Below are 7107 nucleotides of genomic sequence, written 5' to 3' on the forward strand. Positions count from 1 at the left end.
CAGAGGATACTGACAAATGATGAAAGCACTGTCACTACAGCTCTAACTTGACTTTCTGTCTACACTACTGTACATTTTAAATCATTTCTGAACAAGAGCACTAGAAATGGGCACCAATCTCTAAATCATCCATGAAAATACAATGGCATCCAACAGGTGCTTGCTTGAGTTATCCCCCTAAGTCAGGGAAGTCAATACTTCAACAGGCATACAGAGGATAACACAAATAGTTCTGTTCCCAAGAGCTGCCTCCTTCCCATGTCTCCTCATTTCACATGTGCATTTAAGAGGTCAATATTCAAGAGCTTTTCTTACAGTCTGTTCTTGAACCCTCTAACTTGTTCTCATCTCAGTACATCTAGGTAACTCATTTTAGAGTTACTGAAGATTTGTTAATCACATTTATTATCTTCCAAGCTACTAGGCAAACCAAGTGGGTTATTCTGTCTAATAAAATCCAGGTGTGCCTGACCAATATATGATAGAAAGACATTTACTTCAGGAAATGCTTCCAAAAAAAAGACCTTTTCCTTGGTCTTCTGGGCATAGTGGACATCACATAAAGGTACTAGAGCAAAGCTATGAAAACCAGAGCAAGGCAAACAGCGCTGGCCCCAGAATTGTTTCTCACACAGCAAAAAAGCCAGAACAAGCAGGAGGAAGTCCAAGATTATTTAGATGATAAATATGCATCCACCAAAACACTGCATTGGGCAAATGGACGGACTCTACAGAATTAGAGCAGCTGCCAACATTAGACCTTGGTTTGTAAACCCACTTTTCATTATAACTCTCCACACAAAACTTTGGGGCCTTTCACTACTCTCCCAAGAGGTTTTGGCTTTGGTGTTAGTTTGCTTAGTGCCAGCTTGAATGTCACTGGACCTACCTTATAATTTATCTTCAGAATATTTAATTAGATCAACTTTTTGCTACATTAGCATGCTTGGGTTTAACTTCTTGCCTTATTTAAAATTATAAAGTAGATAAAGAATAGGGCCTACAATTGTTTACTTCATATTAGGCACAGTTTCTGCATTCTGTGAACGCTCCCTCATTAGATTTTGTCTGCTTGCTAGACTTAATTTATCCACTCTAAAAACATAACAAGACTGAATTCAAGTCCACAGACATGCTGAATGCTAAACTGGCGGTGAATTATTAAAAGCAGAATTTACAGTCTAATATTAAAAATATAGTTGATACCTAAACTCAGTTTAAAAAAATTGAGAGAAAAACAGTTATCCCCTGACAGTGCCAGAAGATTCTCATTATTGAATATATGCACTGAACTTTTCTTACATGTTTGATTTCAGAAACTTCATGTTTTAAATATCAACCTTAGCAGAAAGAAGTGAAAAAGTAAAAAACTGTTCTTACACTCAGATACAGAATCACAGTGCAATGATACTTGACAACAAAACCAGAAAGTAATCAGCTCCTAAAGCCACAATAACATCTGTATCCCACCATGCTGAGTTTCAGAAAATGCACTTCACTGAAAAGGAGAGCAAGACAAGAGATGACTGTTGCTAAGACTCACCACTCTTGCTCCCAACGTACATCAAATCCAAAATCTTTTCCACATTCTTGCAAAAAGGAAACGAAGCAGATTGGCACTTGACAACCCATATCTCTCCTTTGTTGAGCAATCTACATACTATTTTCTCATGAAATAAATAATAGGTAAGATAGAATACACGGGGTTTTTTGTTTATATTATCATTTCAACAACTCACTACAGTTCTCACTCCAACTATTTTACTTCCAAGACTGAATATATATACATACAATGTCTATATGTATCATTTCTGTCTAAACACACACACATACTCAGTCTCCTTGTTGGACTATCACCCCTTTGCACCCCAGCACGATTCCAGTCAATGCAGTTACTACCAGTGCAAGGATCCCAGCACAAGATCAGCAGATTGTGAAAGTTATACTCAAAATGGGCAGTGGGAAGGTTTGAGAGAATACAAGCAGATTAAGAGCTAGGATTCAATTAAAACTTCATACAGTGCTATACCACCTTTTGTGTACAGTTTAAATAGCAAACCCTGATATTTAATAAACTTCAGTCTATGTTCTGGAGCCAGTCTATTAGCACATTTCACAGGAGAGGGAGAAACCCATGTGGGTTCAATGAAATCTACCTAGGAAAAGAGATTTGGGCTCAATTACACTGTGTACTTATTCACCCAGTTTGGCAACGAGCAGGGCTAAACTACCAAGTGGTAGAGGATTTCCACATCACATATTTGAGTCTCCACACCTAATTCTGCCTACTACACCATTTGGATCCAAACCACAGTTTGTCTCAGCTCACAAAAAGGACAGCAATGCTACCATGCTTTGCCCATAAATTGTAAAATCAGTATTTACAAGTCAAATGCTAGATGTATTCAAGTATCTGAAAAACATTTTTGTGCACAAAGTATTTTATAATTTCCTGTATACTTGAAGTTGGTAAGCACATATATTCTTCTGTCCCATTTTACACCACTGACAAACAGAAATTATGTACAGGAGGCATTCTGGGCCCGCATCTACTCCATAATCTGGATAGTGACTTTAACAAGTCATCCATCAAGACTACAAACTGAGTTTTAGTATTACGGAGAATTTTGCCTACTCTAATCCCTCCCAGTGCACAGATACCTCTCAGGGGATCTAAGAGGTTCAGGTGGATGACATTTCACCTTGTATAAGGTGTTAATTATGTAAGCCTCATCAGCTTCACAAGAAAAAATACAAGATAGGAACTGAAAAAGAGAATGGTGCACATGTTGTTTCATCAGCTGCAGCCGGTACCTTGCTCTGGCTAGAGAAATAAAACTGGCCATGACTGAGAAATTATATATTCAGAACTTCCAGGGATATCCAAGGTAACTAAGTTGTAGTTACTGTTACCCAGTGTTGCAGTTTCAATAGGATCTCTGGGCAAACACCCCTCCTGCAGTAGGTCACGCCATAGAGCTTTTAGTGACTGCAAACAGACAAGACCAAAGCTCTACTCCCACCTAAATCCAACTCCATCAGAAGCACTCTGCCTTCCAGCTCTCTGTGAAGGCACTGGATCACTGCTGACTCAAAGCAAGTGCATGTCCTGAGTCACTGCCACTCACTGTCCCCAATGACCTTGTACTCAAGTCAAAGCAGGCCTGACTCCTTAATTTACAAGCTAGGAAAAGCCCCAACGCCAAATGGTGTCCATCTAAATTGCAAGAAATTATAGCAAATTACATGCCTATTCTTAGTGCTACAACACTTGAAATTAGTACCAAATTGTGCAGACCCTTCTCCCTCCATTTCAAGAAATACTAGAACTTAGTCACTGTAGCTTCTAAATAAAACAGCAAACAATTTTATATCTACACACAAAGTCCATAATACAGAATTATTTAGGTCCAAAAAGCAAATTACAGTGTAGTTCTACAAGGCTCTTATCTCCTTACAATGTCAATTTTCTGGAAAAACACTTCACACTCATCAGTTGTCATCAGTTAAACAAGAAAATGAAAAAGAAAATTACCTAAAAGCCAGAGTTTTTAGATAGATAGATCTGAAACTTTCCATTGTGTTTAACCACGACCCATTTATTTATTCCATAAATGCTTATCACTGCCCAGACAAAACTAATTTGCAGGCCTTCTTTTGATATTTTCAACAGTCTAAAAGGATTGTTATTCTGGGTAACATCGAATGTGAATTGCAGGAATTTTGCAATGAAATCGAAAAATCTTTACAATACAGGTAATCTCAGTTTTCATGAGCTTGACCCTATTTTGCATTCAAAAATGCAGCAGTTAACATCTATTTATAGCAACACCAGCTATGTGACATGGTTGATAAAACCTTATGTGAAACAACTATTACAGAATTTTCTCATACTTTTCCAGGAAACTTTCAAGATATCTTCCTTTATATTAAAAATACTTTCAATTGAGCATGTCAAGAAAACAATCAACAAATCTCACTTCACACATTGAATTTCTGGATCACTTTTTTTGCATATATGGAAAAGCTGCTAAAACATACCCTAAGAAAATAGACCAGATTTCTTACTAATGCAAATGTGGAAGAACATGAGCCAGCTCCAGCAATTCACGTGTTCCTCTGCCAGTTTTAGATTAATTACTGCTTTGATGTACCGACTAACTGATTGGTTGTAAATATGTTTTCCTTCTTGTGGTGCCTCACAACCTCCTTATCAGTTAAATAACTCACTCACCTCTATGAAATTCCCTCCAGGATTTTTGTCGCCTAGAAGAATTATTGCCCACGATTAAAGCCTGCTATTGTGACAGCCCTATTCCATGATACATTATTTCCTATTCTATGGTGCATCCAATAAAATTACATTGCAGAAGCCTCTACTATTTATGTAATTCATCATTACTTTTTAAATATATCACTGTAAACATCTACTGTATATTGCTGAGTGAACAGCAAAGTCAAAAATACTTCTTAACCATTATATAAGTATCAAGATACCTAGTATATTTTCATACTAATATTTTTTGAAAGTAAAAGGCTACATATTAATAAGTGACGCTCCAAAATTTACTTGCTGTACCTTGGAGACAATTAGAGAAAAATCCCTTATCCACCTCACTGTTTCCACCACCATATTACCAAAGCTACAAGCCACACCTAAGAGCAAAGAAGTCACAATGTACAGAAGATGCCATCAAGTTTGCAAACAGCTGTTAAATGCTTCCCCTCTCCCCTTTATGCTTTACAACTGCAGTGGAGTTTCCACCCAAACAGAGGTATTCCACTCAAGTATCAAATCTTAAACATCAAATGCATAATTGTTCTATTCACATAATAGCCAAGTAAAAAGTCATCCAAAGCATGATTCTAGGTATAATTTTCTAAGTTATACAGCATTTAAAGAATTAGCCCACAGAATTATTTACAGAAGTTTATATATCATTTGAATAATACAATACAGGCCAGACTCAACATTCACTAAAGTCAACGACAAAATTGCTGAGATAATTCCTGAGCAATGATTATAAATCAGAATGGTATCATGACTTCTAAAATACCAGGGAAACACTCATGACATTTGGGTGTTATAAAAGTCCTGGAAAACATCAGGAATGGTTGATGGTACAGGATTTTGTTATCCAGTCAACATGGTTGACACTTAGCCTTTGTGTACTACAAAGCTGGGGGTTTATTTTAGGCAATGAATGCAGAGAATATCTGTTTGATAGCTCACCTTCAAGACCTTATTCTTATTCAAGAGTATTCTTGCTATTTGTAATCTATTTGGAGTCTTGTATTTTAGACAGGTCTACATGCCATAGCTGCACTGAGAATCCTTTCATAGGTGACTTTTGCAAATAAGTCATCTGGATCCACAAAACTTATTCCAAATATACTTAGAAAGATAAAATGCACAGATCTTAAGTACATGCTTTCTGCTACTTTCAAACATGGTTTCTAGAAGATTTGAAGAGAAACTCAATAATTAAGGAAGAAACACTCCAAATTTTATAATGCTAAAGCTTATTTACACTTATGCACACTCACCTCTTTCAAGAGAAAAAGAATTATTCAATCTACCCATTGCATCTTGAATTTGTATCTGCTTTTCACAGTCACTTATATCAAGAGGGTTTTTTCCCTCAGCAGGATATTAAAATCTTACAATCATTCATCTACAATAGACAGTCATTTTTTCAAAACTAAATAAAAACAACTGCTACTTAAAAATGGAAATTCAGAATAACTTACTGTCATATATTCCAACTGCTCATAAAATAGATTAATGTTTTAAATAATTAACTTAGAAAGTCAAGTGGCTTTAAAACATGAACCCACTTAAAAGCAGCCTACGCTACAATGCAAATGGATTCACAGACTCACTGATTATTAATTCTGTAAAGCCATGCTATGATCAGTGAATGCTGGTGATCTGTTTTTCTCCAAAGATTAAATGAGAAACGGAACTGAGCCTAGTAGCACACAAAAAGGAAGAAACACAAAATAGGTTTACTTTATACAATTCAAGTCAAAGAGAGGAAAGTGACTTCCTTCACTAGAAGTACTCATATCAGAACCTCCTTGGCATCTAACGAAGAGATGACCAAAGAACCGCCCCCACAAGCACCACTTTAGGCTGTGCAGGTTTCCTAGAAGACTGTGGAAAAAGCTGACTAATTCCAGAAAGCCAGCCTTCTAATGTCTAAATAGATTTTATGACTTAGGTCTGTTTTGCAGCTGGTGACCGCTCACCTCAAAGTCTGGACACTCAGTCCACAACATGATGCCCCTCTACTGTCTTGCATTTTGTGCAAACTTTCCACACTTTCTTACTTTATTTAAACAAGGGATTATATAGCTCCTTATTCAAGCACCATTTTGACTGCCATTTTTTAAGATGTATGTGCATTTTTAGTTACATACTCATATGCAGGGATGCATTTAAATTTCTACCCATTCCAAGAAAAAATTAGGTATGTTCTCAAATCATTTGGGAGACCACAGCTTTTCTTTTCTATCTCTATTCCCATTTACTTGCAAAATTTCCCAATTTTCATTTGCATTTATTTTGATACAGAATAATTACATCACCACACATATTTTTCTGACTATGGTACAATTTCAATGATGTGGGAAAAAAAAAAGACATCAATTTGCCAGATAATTAATCCAGGTCTCTTTTCATCACAGAGAGAAGACCACTATAAAATATAAAGTATTGTCTTGATGATGAGTGATAAACAAAATCTATTATTTTAAATGTAGTTTAATACATCTTATATTATTTAAAAGTATTCTAGTTTTCTGGTCTTGAAATTATTTTTATGAACTGAAATGTCTAACTTTTTAAAGCATACTTTCTAAAAGCAGAGCAAATAAAATGGAGAAGGCATCCAGAGAAAAAGAAAATATGCTAACACATGAATTGGCAAAGGAGAATTTTTGTACCACCTGGCTCTCCATATTTCTATCAGCCAATCAGGTTACATGTTAAAAACAAATGCCATTGTGCAGTACCTCACTGAGCGGGTCTGAGAAAGCAATTCAGGTGCAAAGGCATCAGCACCTACTGCTGGTGCAGTCAAGCCCCGTCTCATGTACACTTGC

The sequence above is a fragment of the Coloeus monedula genome (assembly GCF_965178545.1).
Source record: "Coloeus monedula genome assembly, chromosome: 7".
NCBI lineage: Eukaryota > Metazoa > Chordata > Aves > Passeriformes > Corvidae > Coloeus > Coloeus monedula.